Here is a 20,108-nt window from a genome sequence, read left to right as displayed (position 1 = left end):
GGTCTCGATTGTGATTTTTTTATTTATTTATTTCGACGGCTTACGCCTTTGAGAAAGAATAAAATAATATTGAAAAACAATTATAATGAAACAAAACACCTGAACACAGTATAAAAAATATAGATACATTAAATAAAATCAGCAGGAAATAAGGAAATAATAAAGAAAAATTAAACAAGAAATTATAACGTGAGAATACAGCAAATTAACAATAAATAAAGGGTTTAAATATGAAAAGTATTGAAGTAACAGAGGCGACGTATCGTAGCATAAACAGTAAAACAAGTACAACACTTAGTACATTTTTATAATTTAGAAAAGAAGTGATTAAAAGTAATGATTTTAATTTGTATAAAGATAAATTAAATAAATCTTAGTTTCCATATTTGTTCGCTAACATGTGGAGCCGTGGAATAGGCAAGTATTCGGCATAGTTTGAACTATGCAAATCAACAGCAAAAGAAGTATTTTGTCTCGTCCCACGCTGTCTCACATAAAAATTCACACAATTCAAAAGTTCGGGACTGTCAAGAACATTATTGAATAACTTGAAAAGCAGCACTAAATCTGAAATTTCCCTTCTATCACTAATACATATTAATTTTAACGGTTTCATTAAACATTTTGATAAATTTAAGTTTATTGTTGTGCACACAGTGCTATATCGGTATTATTACAGTGTTATTACAAAACCACAAACCTAACACAGCACTAATTACGTACACAACACAATATATAATACTATTTCTGTCAGGACAACAAAATGTGTCAAGAATATGTTTAACGCATGACTCTATTTGTGTGAAATGTGGTGTTTTCTTTATATATTTTTTTCAAAAATAGGCTAAATATTATCAATAGAGGCTAATGTTATCAATCGAGGCTAAATATTATTACAGTAAATGAGACTCAGCTTCCGTTTGTAGCGCGGAGAGCTGAGTCGTTAAATATATCAAGATCGCACATCTTCTCAAATTTGGCAAAATTACTAATCTCTCTTCCTAATAGAGAATTCTGAGCTGCTCTGGTGTTGAATTGTGATGGGAAGATAAAGACGTCATACTTGACGGTATAATTGACGATAAATTCTCTCTAGCGATTACCAAGATATACTACCGACCCCCACCTTTAAGTTTTGGGTAGGTACATCGATTTGAAACGAGAGGAAGCGTACGCCACAGTACACATATCTACGCAATAAAACGAGATAGCTTCAGGATGACGTCATAGTTAAAGATAAAATTCTCTCGACCGATTACAAAGATACACTACCGATCCTCTCACCAAGTTTTGACGTAAGTACATCGGTATGTGCCAACGGGTCTAGAACCCCTCGATACGTTTATCTACGCATTAAAAGTGACAAAAATTTTGTTACACCGAGCAATTTTTCCTTTAATTACGATTTATTTAAATTTTTTATCGTTTTGAGGTATGCACTTTTTTCTTAAAGGTCTATTATAAATATAAGAGAGAATGAAGTAAATTTTGAAGTCTAATTAAATCCGACATAACTGTCAGTGCGGTAAAACGAACGCCTAGAAGCAAAAAAAAATGTCGCTAGATTCTGCCCTATCAACATATAAGAGCGTTAGAAAGTTGCCACGGTAAAAAATAAACTTATTATATTTTTTCCATCTATTTTACTATCTTTCTGAGTGTAGAAGACGAGATAGAGTATCGAGACGTTAAAGGAGCCGGCTTTGTACCCAATCGGTAAATAAATACAGACGATCGTTAAGCGTGCCGTCTAGGTGATTTCCAAAAGTAATATAAAACTCATGTTCAAGCGAACATTTCTTGCTTGAATTGGGATTTATTGGAGTTTATAATCGCTTTGAAGTCGGCACTTTTAATCACAGAAGCCTATTTAAATATAAATGAGAACTATTTAAAATATAAACCGTAAGCCCTGGAAATCCCTAGACTTGCATACTACCTTCTCTAAAATGTTCTCTATCTTTGTTGTAATTCTTTAGTGAAAGAAAGCCTTAGCTTTAAATACAAATTTAACATCACATTATTATTTATACGACGAATATTCATGTTACAATCAAATAATTGAATTATCGAGTGGAACTAATAAATAAAAAATAATTATCGAGTAAAACGAAAGTGATTTTGATCGTCCGTCATCTTGAATTGCGCCGAGTTAGACTACTTTCCTCGCGACTTTCAGTAGAAACGAACGCTACCTTGAAATTGGCTAGACGGTTAGACGGGATATTTGAGTCACACATTTGCGAAATCCCACCGCACACAAAACTCACGTATTCCTTTTTATACTGATTTGCACATAAAGCCTTTTCAACGCATTAAACTTATTATGCGTTAAGTTTTTCTTTTAACCCTCCCTCCCCGGTGATGTGTAGCTATAGTTAAATTTATTGCAACAGAGAGGGAAAACCTTGTTATGTCGTCAGTTTTTCTGACAACTGTCATTCTAATCATCTCACATTTTAAGGACTATAGCTACAACAATGTTTGATTATGTCCAAATGCTTGCAGACTGGCTGGGTTTCCTCCCTAGGGAGTTGTTCATATTAAAATTTTCAAAATTCAGCTCTTTTACTTCACAAAAGTCAACAGATGGAAGAGTTGAGGAAATGTGGATGTTCAAACATGGGCAGAATGGTGAATGTTGCACAGTGGCCACTTAAACTAGCCAATGACAGGTCATACGCCCTGTAAATGCCTACCGTACATTCACGGAGACTGGACAGCTGCGCACGTGCAAACCACGAGCCCACTGCGTGATATCACATGATTCACACCACGGCAAAAATTTACACGGCATGATAAAATACAGTACGGTTGATCGATAATAATATTGATATTTGGCTGATTTATACAGCGCTATTATTGTGAAAAATTACCTCAAGGGCGCTTTACAATTGTATAATCAAACTTACATTCTAACTAAACTAAAGTGACATGATATTTTCTGATTTAAAATTGAAGGTATGATAGTCTAGAGAAGTGAGATTTTAGTTGGGATCTGAACTGACTGCGACTGTCGATGATTCGCAAGTTCGAAGGGAATCGGTTCCAGGCAGAGGGGCCGGCAACGGCAAAAACGATCTCCGAATCTAGTGTTTGGGGAGCGCCAGATTTCGACAAGTGTTCCTCTTCCTGAATCAAATGCTGACCTAAGAGTAGATTTTCTTTGACCTGTATTTTCCCTAACAAAAAGGTCCGATAGGTATTTTGGAGCTATTTCATTCACATGTATTTTAATCTCTCTGGGCTTTTAAATCCTTTTTTTTATTTTTTATTGTTTTACAATTATTTATTTATTTAATTCCTGGCAAACGCAATAACTAGTACACGATGAGACCGACTAATCTACAGTCTATTTCCTTTAGCAGAATTTTTACCTAAAAAAGTACTCGCTAAATTCAAATAATTATTTGGATAAAATTATAATTAAAATCGCTTTTGCTAAGTTATGCTATATTGTTTGAATCGGGTTGTGGTCCCGTGGCTAGTGTTGCGGACTCACAGATCAGAGGTCCGAGGTTGGAACCCCACTCTACCCTAACTTGATTTCCATTTTCTAAGAGTGAGTTATTTACAACTCGTTGAAAATGGTCACCAAAATTGTAATATTTGGGTTAATTATAAGAACAAAATATATTTCTTTTTTTTTTAAATATATCAACCGATGCTTTATTATTGATATTTTTATTAAAGTCATACACTATGGAGTTTTATTTAAAAACAAAAAACTAAAATACAAATATTAACAAATTCAAATAAATACTTACAAATCTAATAAAAATACGTGAAATGGATTTGGAATAACTGATTGTATTTTCAAAATCAATATGGACATTTAAGAGAAATGTTTTCATACATAACTTTAAAAAAGAAATTATAAAAAAATATATATGACTAGAAAAACGCGACACGTTTGGCATTTATAATTGTGACGTCGAGATTTGTGACCATGCTCTGTAAAAATTTGAAAGGTAAGGAACAAAGTTCAAAATTAACACGAATCATGGCGTATTAGGGGCGTGGCCAATGCAATGACCGTTTTTGCGGGAATTCGAAATTACAATTTTAAAAATATTTTTTACGCTACTAATAAACAAGTAGCAATTTTTTTTTTTTACTGGACAGTATTTATACCTCGTGGTGCGATGGTCAGTGCATTTGCCTACCATGCAAGAGGTCTCGGGTTGGATTTCCGATATGGTTGATATGAAATATTATTTAAAAGGGTGTTTTGAATGCCGCAGCGAGACTTATTTTCGGAAGAAGTTCAGTCATATCACTCCACTACTTCGGGAACTACACTGGCTACGTTTTCCACAGAGTGTCGAATACAAACTCTGTTGGCTTATGTATAAGTCACTGCACAACTCTGTTCCGGAATATCTAAGGGAACTATGCATTCCAGATGAACTAGCTGACAGGCGTCTCACGTTTAGATCAGCTACGTCTACGGCGAGAGGAAAAGTTATTATACCTCTACGCAAACAGCGCACTAAATTTAGTGAACGCGCATTTGCGGTCGCAGGCCCTATGGCATGGAATGCTCTCCCAGCAGAGGTGCGAAACTGTGAGAGTGAAGTGATGTTTCGGAAAAAACGTAAAACTCGCTTGTTCTCTAAATCATTTGAATAAATCCATAGCATGTGACAACAAAATAAATTGTTTTAATTAAATTACAAATTTAAAAGCTTCAATTAAATTAATTTAACAATAGAATCACTATGTAAAGCGCCCTGAAGGTATTTTATTACGAAAATGGCGCTATATAAGTTATCCATAATATTAGAAATCAAACACTGATTTGAGTCTACTGAACACTTATTTTATTTTTACAAATATAAAAAATATAAAAACAAAAACAATTCATTTTTATTCGTTTGAAAATGCCCTTACAAGGCGAAACAATTGTCACGAAATTTTTGTTTTCATGTTTTTTTAAATTTGTAAAAATAAAATAAAGTCTTCAGTAGACTCAAATCAGTGTTTGATTTCTAATATTAAAAATTTAAATATGGAGTTCTACAAAATAAACACCAAATCAATCAATACATTTCATAGTACATGGACTGGTACCTGAAGCGTAAGACTGATCACCTTACCTTCATGTAACAAAAATGATCAAGATACGCCGCGATTGGTGTACCAGTGCAGTGCCCTACGCACCATTAGGTGCGGAAAGGGAATGATAATGATGATGTATTTCATAGACCCTTTTTACTTTAAAAATCTTTAAAAAAGGTGATGTTTCCTTTTCTGAGACTTTTTGGCTTGACACATTGTTTTTCGATTTTGTGGCTTGACACATTTTTGCATCACACCATCCACATATCATAGCAGTATAGATTTAGTTTAAAACTACAATATCGTGAATTATGGATCGACTCCTTATCGGGCGTTTTGCTAAACGACTACTGTAGTTGATTGCAATATGGGCGACGTCCGCTGTCCGTGACCTGATGGAGAATTATCAAGGAAATACAAATCATTGTTTATGCGCAAAACTACAACAAAAAATAAATTCAAGTGGGTGCGATATTTTATTTTGGCAAATACCACAGCCTAATAGGATCATTGTTTTTTTATTTTTTTTTATTTATTTAAATCTTAAAGTAGGGCACACATATCATACATATTGTTATGTGTGTTCTAATAATATCATTGCAAATATATTTAATTTATAAATTGTTTATCACATATGTCTTGACCATTATTTTAAATTTTGATATGTTTTTTTCTTCATAAATATTTTTTTCCATTTCGTAATACTTTTTAATTGCTTTAAATAAAATTGAATTTAGTGACTTTGCCTTTTTCCTAAATGGAAGTCTAATTTTGTTCTTTTCTCTAGTATTGTGATCGTGTTCATGCTGGTTCCGATCGATTTTTTTCCAAAATTCTGTTTTTTTATTAGAGTTTATAATTTTATGAACAAATATCATTGTATTGTAAAATATTCTTTGTTTATATGTTACTAATTTCATTTCATTTACCATCGACTTTACCCTCGTATATCTGTTTGTTTTTCAAAATGATTCTAAAGGCTTTATTTTGTAATACAGTTATTTTATCTATGTTTTCTTTGTTTGATAAAAATAAAATGCTACTACAGTAGTTAACGTGTGGTTCAATAATTGCTTTGTAAATAGTTTTGCAGGAGTCCTTATCAATAAATCTTCTGATCCTTCCCAAAATTGATATTTTTTTTGCAATCTTATTTATTACCATCTTAGCGTTTTGGTGAAATGTAAGTTTTGAATCCAACATTACACCTAAATATTTAATTTCAGTGACTTCATTAAGTTTTTCATTTTCTATTACAATTGATGGGGTAATTTCTATTTTTTTGTTTCCTATATTCATATATTTAGTTTTGTTAACATTTAATTTTAATTTATTAATTAATTTTGTTTATAGAAGTGAACATCATTTTTATTTCTAAAATTTACATATTTATAAGGTAAATTCATATCATAGTCGTGTAAAAATGTATAGTTTCGTGATGTTTGTTTACAATATATTATTATTATTATATATTTTCTTTAATCTATATAATATACTAGCAGACCCGACAGACGTTGTCGTGCCGAACGTTTGCTTTCTTACTATTAGCTTGGAAAAATACTTTTTATTAATAAGTAGGTACCTAGGTACTTGTTTGTGATTAAATTCCAAAGCTAAAGATTGTTAATATTTTTTTTTAAAATGCCATATAATCTTTTACAGAATATTTTACATTTTCTTTCTTATGTTATCATGCAAGAGGTCTCGGGTTCGATTCCCCACATGGTCGACAAGAAATATTTATCCAAAGGGGGGTTTTTAAACTAGAATATTTAAAACATAAATTTTAATTTTCCATTAGAATGCGGGCCCAGGGCCCCGATTACAATGGGCCGTTAAGATTTATTTTCAATTTTATCTACAAAGTAAAATTAAGTTTTCTGTTTGAAAAGCGGAATATGCATACATTTTTTTCATCTCAACATGCTTAATTATAGCTTACCGACGAAGATAATTGAAATGTTCTTGCAAATTTACTTATTTTCGTACACAAATATCGTTTTTTTTATAGACAGTCAAGGATAACTCTGTTAAATTCCCATTGCGATCGGGGGCCCTTGTCTATAAAGACCCTGGCTACTGTGCGGAAGGCGAGAGATGCATTTTGCTAAATCTCCCCCTCCAAGCCCAGGTCCGTAAAGTATAATGAATTTCCTCATTTTTCCATGATTTATTTTGTTGCCCTTTAACAATGAGGAACATTTTTGTGTTTTTTAAAAATATTTTTTATTTCTCTTTTTAATTACTATAAAAAAAAAATGATACATAATCTCTTACAGAATATTTTACATTTTCTTTCTTATGTTACACAAAAATTATAACTGTCCATTATTTATTATAGGAGCAAAAATTCATTAACATTTTCTTGTAGACCCACGAACAGGCCATGCCTTTGTGGGATTTTTTTGTTCACTATTTTTACTTCTTCTTCTGTGGTCTCAATCCTGGGATTGGCTGGCAGCAATTACATTCATTCTTCTCCTCCATTCCTCCCTGTCTTGTGCGGCTCTTTAAAGTCAGCATATGATGAGCAGCGCACGTCCTCTGATAGGTCCTCCGGGTACTCTCGGCGTGGGCGTCCCCTAGGATTTGTCCCCTCGGTCATCCCCTCCATTATGACATTCTTGACGTATTACGTGGCCGATCCATCTCGCTCGCCTTTCGGACAAGGTCCCGAGCAGGTGCCTTCCACCTTCGATTCTTTGGAGAACCTCCTCATTTGTAATGTTTACTATTAATATGTATTTCATTGCTATGTAACTATGCTTCATTTTTTGAATACTCTGTTTTATCACTTATGTTTAATGTAAAAAAAATAAATAATAATTACAATATTAAATTAAAGTAGGTATCTAGGTACTAGTTTATAGTTAAATTTCAAAACATAAAATAAATATTTTTTCAAATATGGCATTTTTTTCGCAAACGTCAAACTCTGTTCGTCTCACCAACAAAGGAGTGTACTTATGTAGGAATACGATTTTTAAAAATGTATTGAATTTAATATTATATTAGTGTTATTAGCCGTGTAAGGTGTTGAGGGGCACTTTGTAATGAGTAATTGAATTGCCCTCCAGTAGTCAATAAAAGGCAGCTTCGAAGATGGTATTGTTTTATTTAGTTCACTTTTGAAGAGAACAAGATGTGTCCAACTACACTCGTTGGGTTTACTGTACTAATAATGTAATAATATTCAAGTTTACATTTAATAATAAATTGTCGTAGTCACGACGTACTAAGTTAGGAATCTAATTTCAATGTGTCCTCCCGGAATCAATGTATGCCATTATAAAGCGTACATTTTCAGCAAATGGAGGGGATGATGGTATGTTAATTTAGGAAGAGTTCAGATTGGAGCATCGCAAAGTGCATCTAAATAGCCAATCTTTAGACAGACAATATTATCCCTCCGGACATCCGCCCCTTGCAGATGAGAGCATTAAGATAGGTAAATTATCAAACACGTAAAGACTCTAGATATAAATTAGCAAATGGGTATAGACTACGACTAATAAATAACCCTTGGCTAAAATAAAATGTCAAGCCAAAGATCAAAAATAAAATAGTTACTATACCATATAAGTTATTAAGGTGTGGGAGATGGCAATTATCTAACAAGGGTTTGAGTTAGTTCTGAATATATAAAGGTTAGCACTTAACATTACCAAAAATCCAACAAAAAAAATGGGTAGAAATTATAAGGAATTTGAGGAAAGAATCTGATTGAGATCTACAAAAAACAAACGCTGTTTGTAATGTAAACATTCAAAAACAATTTTTTTATACACAAAAAAATAACATTTCCCCATTTTTTTGCAAATGCATTCCCTCGAATGCAGCCCTGGTAGATCGATGAATAAAACATTTATGCTCCTAACTTATTTTTTACATATTAGATTGAAAATTTTAATATCTACGAACATGCACAGCGCGAAGATCTATATTCTACTGAAAACCGCACGTAAATCGGTTAAGTCGTTATGGAGGAATACGGTGATATCACACGCACAGAGGAATTATATATATCGTGGTTATACAAGTAAAGGTGGCCATTTGCAAAAATGACGAAATTTAGATTATTGACTTTTTGGCATCGTATTAGCATAATGCTTGACTGGTAAAAATGCTAAGTCGATCAGACACTCTAAATGAATTTAATTAGTAAAATATGTAACCATTTGATAGAAGCTCACAGATTTTTGACAAGTAAAACTGACCAACACACATAGTCATGTTAATTAGTAAATTTAAGATCCAAAGAATTGACCAAGTAACAGTTAGTCAATTTTACTTGTTGGTGATGTCACCAGTAAAGAGTTAGTTAGAGTTAGTAGGTATACGTTTTGTATTTGAGAGATACGTTTTTTTTTTAAAAGTTCATTAATAAAAAAAAACAAATTAGATAATTACGTAACACTTCTTAATTATTGGTTCATTTTCGTTTATTTTGTATTTCTGTGTTTATTTAACCTTCATGAATAAAAAAAAAAAAACAGATTATTGGAATAAAAAATCCCAAAAACATAATTTATAGTTTTAAAATAAAATACTACTTCCCTCAATGAACGAAACAAAAATGATTATCTGCCAAATTTTACAGGTAAAATTGACTAAGCTTTTAAATTATTATTTTTTTATATAAAAGTCATAATGTTTTTTTAAATATGTTTATACTTTTATTTATTTATTTATTTATTTATTAACGGACATTGTCCATGTATACAATTTATAAGGTTTAAATATTACAATAAAAGAGTAGTTTAAAACATTTAAATAAAAAAGAAAGAAGCATTGACAAACATAAGGGACATCGAGACAAGATCTGGACTATTTATTTAGTGCTCGTTTAAATCGTTGTAAACTTAAACAAAAAAAGTCCAGATCCTGTCTTGAGTTAACAATACGACAAAGGCGGGTCATTGGAGAATTTAGGCCATAGTTTGTTCTATGCTGATCGATGAACAGTACTTCATTGTTTCTCAATCTACGAGTCGGAATATTGAATTTTACTTGTCCCAGTAATGATGGAACATCGATTATACCATTTAGTATGCCGAACATATATATGGAGTCAATATTAGTTCTACGTTTTTGTAGACTAGAAATATTTAACATCGACTCTATTTCAGCATAAGAATAATTATCTCTCTCTAGTCCAAGCATCCACGCTATTTTTCGAAGCAAGCGATGTTGGACTGATTCAATGTGATTTATGCGAATGACATAGAATGGAGACCAGACCATTGAGGCATATTCAAGAAGAGGGCGAACAGTTGAGCAATAAAGAATTTTGATTGTACGGACATTAGTAAAATCAGAGGATATTCTGTTAATGAAGTTAAGTAATTTCAGTGATTTATTTACTGTATTATCTATATGCTCGTTGTATGTCAGTTTATAGTCCAAAACAACTTCTAAATCTCTGATGGACTTGACTACATCAATTTTGGAGTTTTCTAATAGGTACTCGAAGGAAATTGGTTGTTTTGTTCTATGAAATGACATTATTTTGCATTTTTTAATATTTAGTTCTAATTTATTGACTTTACACCATCGGTTAAAAGAGTTAATGTCTGATTGAAGAAGAAAGCAGTCTTGTAAAGTTTGAAGATTAAAGATAAAAGTACCGTCCTTATAATGTAAAATTAGCAACCACCTACTTGAAAAATCTGATCTTTGAGAAGCAATTGAACTCTAGAAAAACACTAAAATGGCTCCCCTGAACATGATTGATTTTGTCACTTGGTCAATTTCTCGTGTATGCCCACGATATGTGTTTTTCTGCTTCTATCTTTTTTTCCACTCAACATATTAAAGATGTTATTTTGTAAAAGTCATCATGTTTTTTAAATATGTTTATACTTTACATTAAAGATAAAAGTACCGTCCTTATAATGTAAAATTAGCAACCACCTACTTGAAAAATCTGATCTTTGAGAAGCAATTGAACTCTAGAAAAACACTAAAATGGCTCCCCTGAACATGATTGATTTTGTCACTTGGTCAATTTCTCGTGTATGCCCACGATATGTGTTTTTCTGCTTCTATCTTTTTTTCCACTCAACATATTAAAGATGTTATTTTGTAAAAGTCATCATGTTTTTTAAATATGTTTATACTTTACATTAAAGATAAAAGTACCGTCCTTATAATGTAAAATTAGCAACCACCTACTTGAAAAATCTGATCTTTGAGAAGCAATTGAACTCTAGAAAAACACTAAAATGGCTCCCCTGAACATGATTGATTTTGTCACTTGGTCAATTTCTCGTGTATGCCCACGATATGTGTTTTTCTGCTTCTATCTTTTTTTCCACTCAACATATTAAAGATGTTATTATGTAAAAGTCATCATGTTTTTTAAATATGTTTATACTTTACATTAAAGATAAAAGTACCGTCCTTATAATGTAAAATTAGCAACCACCTACTTGAAAAATCTGATCTTTGAGAAGCAATTGAACTCTAGAAAAACACTAAAATGGCTCCCCTGAACATGATTGATTTTGTCACTTGGTCAATTTCTCGTGTATGCCCACGATATGTGTTTTTCTGCTTCTATCTTTTTTTCCACTCAACATATTAAAGATGTAATTATTTAAAAGTCATCGTGTTTTTTAAATATGTTTATACTTTACATTAAAGATAAAAGTACCGTCCTTATAATGTAAAATTAGCAACCACCTACTTGAAAAATCTGATCTTTGAGAAGCAATTGAACTCTAGAAAAACACTAAAATGGCTCCCCTGAACATGATTGATTTTGTCACTTGGTCAATTTCTCGTGTATGCCCACGATATGTGTTTTTCTGCTTCTATCTTTTTTTCCACTCAACATATTAAAGATGTAATTATTTAAAAGTCATCGTGTTTTTTAAATATGTTTATACTTTACATTAAAGATAAAAGTACCGTCCTTATAATGTAAAATTAGCAACCACCTACTTGAAAAATCTGATCTTTGAGAAGCAATTGAACTCTAGAAAAACACTAAAATGGCTCCCCTGAACATGATTGATTTTGTCACTTGGTCAATTTCTCGTGTATGCCCACGATATGTGTTTTTCTGCTTCTAACTTTTTTTCCACTCAACATATTAAAGATGTTATTATGTAAAAGTCATCATGTTTTTTAAATATGTTTATACTTTACATTAAAGATAAAAGTACCGTCCTTATAATGTAAAATTAGCAACCACCTACTTGAAAAATCTGATCTTTGAGAAGCAATTGAACTCTAGAAAAACACTAAAATGGCTCCCCGGAACATGATTGATTTTGTCACTTGGTCAATTTCTCGTGTATGCCCACGATATGTGTTTTTCTGCTTCTAACTTTTTTTCCACTCAACATATTAAAGATGTTATTATGTAAAAGTCATCATGTTTTTTAAATATGTTTATACTTTACATTAAAGATAAAAGTACCGTCCTTATAATGTAAAATTAGCAACCACCTACTTGAAAAATCTGATCTTTGAGAAGCAATTGAACTCTAGAAAAACACTAAAATGGCTCCCCTGAACATGATTGATTTTGTCACTTGGTCAATTTCTCGTGTATGCCCACGATATGTGTTTTTCTGCTTCTATCTTTTTTTCCACTCAACATATTAAAGATGTTATTTTGTAAAAGTCATCATGTTTTTTAAATATGTTTATACTTTACATTAAAGATAAAAGTACCGTCCTTATAATGTAAAATTAGCAACCACCTACTTGAAAAATCTGATCTTTGAGAAGCAATTGAACTCTAGAAAAACACTAAAATGGCTCCCCTGAACATGATTGATTTTGTCACTTGGTCAATTTCTCGTGTATGCCCACGATATGTGTTTTTCTGCTTCTATCTTTTTTTCCACTCAACATATTAAAGATGTTATTTTGTAAAAGTCATCATGTTTTTTAAATATGTTTATACTTTACATTAAAGATAAAAGTACCGTCCTTATAATGTAAAATTAGCAACCACCTACTTGAAAAATTTGATCTTTGAGAAGCAATTGAACTCTAGAAAAACACTAAAATGGCTCCCCTGAACATGATTGATTTTGTCACTTGGTCAATTTCTCGTGTATGCCCACGATATGTGTTTTTCTGCTTCTATCTTTTTTTCCACTCAACATATTAAAGATGTTATTATGTAAAAGTCATCATGTTTTTTAAATATGTTTATACTTTACATTAAAGATAAAAGTACCGTCCTTATAATGTAAAATTAGCAACCACCTACTTGAAAAATCTGATCTTTGAGAAGCAATTGAACTCTAGAAAAACACTAAAATGGCTCCCCTGAACATGATTGATTTTGTCACTTGGTCAATTTCTCGTGTAAGCCCACGATATGTGTTTTTCTGCTTCTATCTTTTTTTCCACTCAACATATTAAAGATGTTATTTTGTAAAAGTCATCATGTTTTTTAAATATGTTTATACTTTACATTAAAGATAAAAGTACCGTCCTTATAATGTAAAATTAGCAACCACCTACTTGAAAAATCTGATCTTTGAGAAGCAATTGAACTCTAGAAAAACACTAAAATGGCTCCCCTGAACATGATTGATTTTGTCACTTGGTCAATTTCTCGTGTATGCCCACGATATGTGTTTTTCTGCTTCTATCTTTTTTTCCACTCAACATATTAAAGATGTTATTTTGTAAAAGTCATCATGTTTTTTAAATATGTTTATACTTTACATTAAAGATAAAAGTACCGTCCTTATAATGTAAAATTAGCAACCACCTACTTGAAAAATCTGATCTTTGAGAAGCAATTGAACTCTAGAAAAACACTAAAATGGCTCCCCTGAACATGATTGATTTTGTCACTTGGTCAATTTCTCGTGTATGCCCACGATATGTGTTTTTCTGCTTCTATCTTTTTTTCCACTCAACATATTAAAGATGTTATTTTGTAAAAGTCATCATGTTTTTTAAATATGTTTATACTTTACATTAAAGATAAAAGTACCGTCCTTATAATGTAAAATTAGCAACCACCTACTTGAAAAATCTGATCTTTGAGAAGCAATTGAACTCTAGAAAAACACTAAAATGGCTCCCCTGAACATGATTGATTTTGTCACTTGGTCAATTTCTCGTGTATGCCCACGATATGTGTTTTTCTGCTTCTATCTTTTTTTCCACTCAACATATTAAAGATGTAATTATTTAAAAGTCATCGTGTTTTTTAAATATGTTTATACTTTACATTAAAGATAAAAGTACCGTCCTTATAATGTAAAATTAGCAACCACCTACTTGAAAAATCTGATCTTTGAGAAGCAATTGAACTCTAGAAAAACACTAAAATGGCTCCCCGGAACATGATTGATTTTGTCACTTGGTCAATTTCTCGTGTATGCCCACGATATGTGTTTTTCTGCTTCTAACTTTTTTTCCACTCAACATATTAAAGATGTAATTATGTAAAAGTCATCATGTTTTTTAAATATGTTTATACTTTACATTAAAGATAAAAGTACCGTCCTTATAATGTAAAATTAGCAACCACCTACTTGAAAAATCTGATCTTTGAGAAGCAATTGAACTCTAGAAAAACACTAAAATGGCTCCCCTGAACATGATTGATTTTGTCACTTGGTCAATTTCTCGTGTATGCCCACGATATGTGTTTTTCTGCTTCTATCTTTTTTTCCACTCAACATATTAAAGATGTTATTTTGTAAAAGTCATCATGTTTTTTAAATATGTTTATACTTTACATTAAAGATAAAAGTACCGTCCTTATAATGTAAAATTAGCAACCACCTACTTGAAAAATCTGATCTTTGAGAAGCAATTGAACTCTAGAAAAACACTAAAATGGCTCCCCTGAACATGATTGATTTTGTCACTTGGTCAATTTCTCGTGTATGCCCACGATATGTGTTTTTCTGCTTCTATCTTTTTTTCCACTCAACATATTAAAGATGTTATTATGTAAAAGTCATCATGTTTTTTAAATATGTTTATACTTTACATTAAAGATAAAAGTACCGTCCTTATAATGTAAAATTAGCAACCACCTACTTGAAAAATCTGATCTTTGAGAAGCAATTGAACTCTAGAAAAACACTAAAATGGCTCCCCTGAACATGATTGATTTTGTCACTTGGTCAATTTCTCGTGTATGCCCACGATATGTGTTTTTCTGCTTCTATCTTTTTTTCCACTCAACATATTAAAGATGTAATTATTTAAAAGTCATCGTGTTTTTTAAATATGTTTATACTTTACATTAAAGATAAAAGTACCGTCCTTATAATGTAAAATTAGCAACCACCTACTTGAAAAATCTGATCTTTGAGAAGCAATTGAACTCTAGAAAAACACTAAAATGGCTCCCCTGAACATGATTGATTTTGTCACTTGGTCAATTTCTCGTGTATGCCCACGATATGTGTTTTTCTGCTTCTATCTTTTTTTCCACTCAACATATTAAAGATGTTATTATGTAAAAGTCATCATGTTTTTTAAATATGTTTATACTTTACATTAAAGATAAAAGTACCGTCCTTATAATGTAAAATTAGCAACCACCTACTTGAAAAATCTGATCTTTGAGAAGCAATTGAACTCTAGAAAAACACTAAAATGGCTCCCCTGAACATGATTGATTTTGTCACTTGGTCAATTTCTCGTGTATGCCCACGATATGTGTTTTTCTGCTTCTATCTTTTTTTCCACTCAACATATTAAAGATGTTATTTTGTAAAAGTCATCATGTTTTTTAAATATGTTTATACTTTACATTAAAGATAAAAGTACCGTCCTTATAATGTAAAATTAGCAACCACCTACTTGAAAAATCTGATCTTTGAGAAGCAATTGAACTCTAGAAAAACACTAAAATGGCTCCCCTGAACATGATTGATTTTGTCACTTGGTCAATTTCTCGTGTATGCCCACGATATGTGTTTTTCTGCTTCTATCTTTTTTTCCACTCAACATATTAAAGATGTTATTATGTAAAAGTCATCATGTTTTTTAAATATGTTTATACTTTACATTAAAGATAAAAGTACCGTCCTTATAATGTAAAATTAGCAACCACCTACTTGAAAAATCTGATCTTTGAGAAGCAATTGAACTCTAGAAAAACACTAAAATGGCTCCCCTGAACATGATTGATTTTGTCACTTGGTCAATTTCTCGTGTATGCCCACGATATGTGTTTTTCTGCTTCTATCTTTGTTTCCACTCAACATATTAAAGATGTAATTATTTAAAAGTCATCGTGTTTTTTAAATATGTTTATACTTTACATTAAAGATAAAAGTACCGTCCTTATAATGTAAAATTAGCAACCACCTACTTGAAAAATCTGATCTTTGAGAAGCAATTGAACTCTAGAAAAACACTAAAATGGCTCCCCTGAACATGATTGATTTTGTCACTTGGTCAATTTCTCGTGTATGCCCACGATATGTGTTTTTCTGCTTCTATCTTTTTTTCCACTCAACATATTAAAGATGTTATTATGTAAAAGTCATCATGTTTTTTAAATATGTTTATACTTTACATTAAAGATAAAAGTACCGTCCTTATAATGTAAAATTAGCAACCACCTACTTGAAAAATCTGATCTTTGAGAAGCAATTGAACTCTAGAAAAACACTAAAATGGCTCCCCTGAACATGATTGATTTTGTCACTTGGTCAATTTCTCGTGTATGCCCACGATATGTGTTTTTCTGCTTCTATCTTTTTTTCCACTCAACATATTAAAGATGTTATTTTGTAAAAGTCATCATGTTTTTTAAATATGTTTATACTTTACATTAAAGATAAAAGTACCGTCCTTATAATGTAAAATTAGCAACCACCTACTTGAAAAATCTGATCTTTGAGAAGCAATTGAACTCTAGAAAAACACTAAAATGGCTCCCCTGAACATGATTGATTTTGTCACTTGGTCAATTTCTCGTGTATGCCCACGATATGTGTTTTTCTGCTTCTATCTTTTTTTCCACTCAACATATTAAAGATGTTATTTTGTAAAAGTCATCATGTTTTTTAAATATGTTTATACTTTACATTAAAGATAAAAGTACCGTCCTTATAATGTAAAATTAGCAACCACCTACTTGAAAAATCTGATCTTTGAGAAGCAATTGAACTCTAGAAAAACACTAAAATGGCTCCCCTGAACATGATTGATTTTGTCACTTGGTCAATTTCTCGTGTATGCCCACGATATGTGTTTTTCTGCTTCTATCTTTTTTTCCACTCAACATATTAAAGATGTAATTATTTAAAAGTCATCGTGTTTTTTAAATATGTTTATACTTTACATTAAAGATAAAAGTACCGTCCTTATAATGTAAAATTAGCAACCACCTACTTGAAAAATCTGATCTTTGAGAAGCAATTGAACTCTAGAAAAACACTAAAATGGCTCCCCTGAACATGATTGATTTTGTCACTTGGTCAATTTCTCGTGTATGCCCACGATATGTGTTTTTCTGCTTCTATCTTTTTTTCCACTCAACATATTAAAGATGTTATTATGTAAAAGTCATCATGTTTTTTAAATATGTTTATACTTTACATTAAAGATAAAAGTACCGTCCTTATAATGTAAAATTAGCAACCACCTACTTGAAAAATCTGATCTTTGAGAAGCAATTGAACTCTAGAAAAACACTAAAATGGCTCCCCTGAACATGATTGATTTTGTCACTTGGTCAATTTCTCGTGTATGCCCACGATATGTGTTTTTCTGCTTCTATCTTTTTTTCCACTCAACATATTAAAGATGTTATTTTGTAAAAGTCATCATGTTTTTTAAATATGTTTATACTTTACATTAAAGATAAAAGTACCGTCCTTATAATGTAAAATTAGCAACCACCTACTTGAAAAATCTGATCTTTGAGAAGCAATTGAACTCTAGAAAAACACTAAAATGGCTCCCCTGAACATGATTGATTTTGTCACTTGGTCAATTTCTCGTGTATGCCCACGATATGTGTTTTTCTGCTTCTATCTTTTTTTCCACTCAACATATTAAAGATGTTATTATGTAAAAGTCATCATGTTTTTTAAATATGTTTATACTTTACATTAAAGATAAAAGTACCGTCCTTATAATGTAAAATTAGCAACCACCTACTTGAAAAATCTGATCTTTGAGAAGCAATTGAACTCTAGAAAAACACTAAAATGGCTCCCCTGAACATGATTGATTTTGTCACTTGGTCAATTTCTCGTGTATGCCCACGATATGTGTTTTTCTGCTTCTATCTTTTTTTCCACTCAACATATTAAAGATGTAATTATTTAAAAGTCATCGTGTTTTTTAAATATGTTTATACTTTACATTAAAGATAAAAGTACCGTCCTTATAATGTAAAATTAGCAACCACCTACTTGAAAAATCTGATCTTTGAGAAGCAATTGAACTCTAGAAAAACACTAAAATGGCTCCCCTGAACATGATTGATTTTGTCACTTGGTCAATTTCTCGTGTATGCCCACGATATGTGTTTTTCTGCTTCTATCTTTTTTTCCACTCAACATATTAAAGATGTTATTATGTAAAAGTCATCATGTTTTTTAAATATGTTTATACTTTACATTAAAGATAAAAGTACCGTCCTTATAATGTAAAATTAGCAACCACCTACTTGAAAAATCTGATCTTTGAGAAGCAATTGAACTCTAGAAAAACACTAAAATGGCTCCCCTGAACATGATTGATTTTGTCACTTGGTCAATTTCTCGTGTATGCCCACGATATGTGTTTTTCTGCTTCTATCTTTTTTTCCACTCAACATATTAAAGATGTTATTTTGTAAAAGTCATCATGTTTTTTAAATATGTTTATACTTTACATTAAAGATAAAAGTACCGTCCTTATAATGTAAAATTAGCAACCACCTACTTGAAAAATCTGATCTTTGAGAAGCAATTGAACTCTAGAAAAACACTAAAATGGCTCCCCGGAACATGATTGATTTTGTCACTTGGTCAATTTCTCGTGTATGCCCACGATATGTGTTTTTCTGCTTCTAACTTTTTTTCCACTCAACATATTAAAGATGTAATTATGTAAAAGTCATCATGTTTTTTAAATATGTTTATACTTTACATTAAAGATAAAAGTACCGTCCTTATAATGTAAAATTAGCAACCACCTACTTGAAAAATCTGATCTTTGAGAAGCAATTGAACTCTAGAAAAACACTAAAATGGCTCCCCTGAACATGATTGATTTTGTCACTTGGTCAATTTCTCGTGTATGCCCACGATATGTGTTTTTCTGCTTCTATCTTTTTTTCCACTCAACATATTAAAGATGTAATTATTTAAAAGTCATCGTGTTTTTTAAATATGTTTATACTTTACATTAAAGATAAAAGTACCGTCCTTATAATGTAAAATTAGCAACCACCTACTTGAAAAATCTGATCTTTGAGAAGCAATTGAACTCTAGAAAAACACTAAAATGGCTCCCCTGAACATGATTGATTTTGTCACTTGGTCAATTTCTCGTGTATGCCCACGATATGTGTTTTTCTGCTTCTAACTTTTTTTCCACTCAACATATTAAAGATGTTATTATGTAAAAGTCATCATGTTTTTTAAATATGTTTATACTTTACATTAAAGATAAAAGTACCGTCCTTATAATGTAAAATTAGCAACCACCTACTTGAAAAATCTGATCTTTGAGAAGCAATTGAACTCTAGAAAAACACTAAAATGGCTCCCCGGAACATGATTGATTTTGTCACTTGGTCAATTTCTCGTGTATGCCCACGATATGTGTTTTTCTGCTTCTAACTTTTTTTCCACTCAACATATTAAAGATGTTATTATGTAAAAGTCATCATGTTTTTTAAATATGTTTATACTTTACATTAAAGATAAAAGTACCGTCCTTATAATGTAAAATTAGCAACCACCTACTTGAAAAATCTGATCTTTGAGAAGCAATTGAACTCTAGAAAAACACTAAAATGGCTCCCCTGAACATGATTGATTTTGTCACTTGGTCAATTTCTCTTGTATGCCCACGATATGTGTTTTTCTGCTTCTAACTTT

General features: G+C 31.3%; 1 protein-coding gene across 1 annotated transcript in view; it reads right to left on the bottom strand.

The window, feature by feature from the left end:
- Window positions 1-20,108, bottom strand: part of LOC148274777 (uncharacterized) — a 78,361-nt gene that overhangs the window by 20,849 nt on the left and 37,404 nt on the right. The gene's annotated exons all lie outside the window — the stretch shown is intronic.

This window comes from Micrasema longulum, unplaced genomic scaffold (assembly GCF_059751315.1).
Source record: "Micrasema longulum isolate JH-2025_06_02 unplaced genomic scaffold, ASM5975131v1 h1tg001583l, whole genome shotgun sequence".
NCBI lineage: Eukaryota > Metazoa > Arthropoda > Insecta > Trichoptera > Brachycentridae > Micrasema > Micrasema longulum.
Note: the sequence above shows the minus strand (reverse complement) of the source record. Positions and strands in the feature narration are given on the sequence as shown.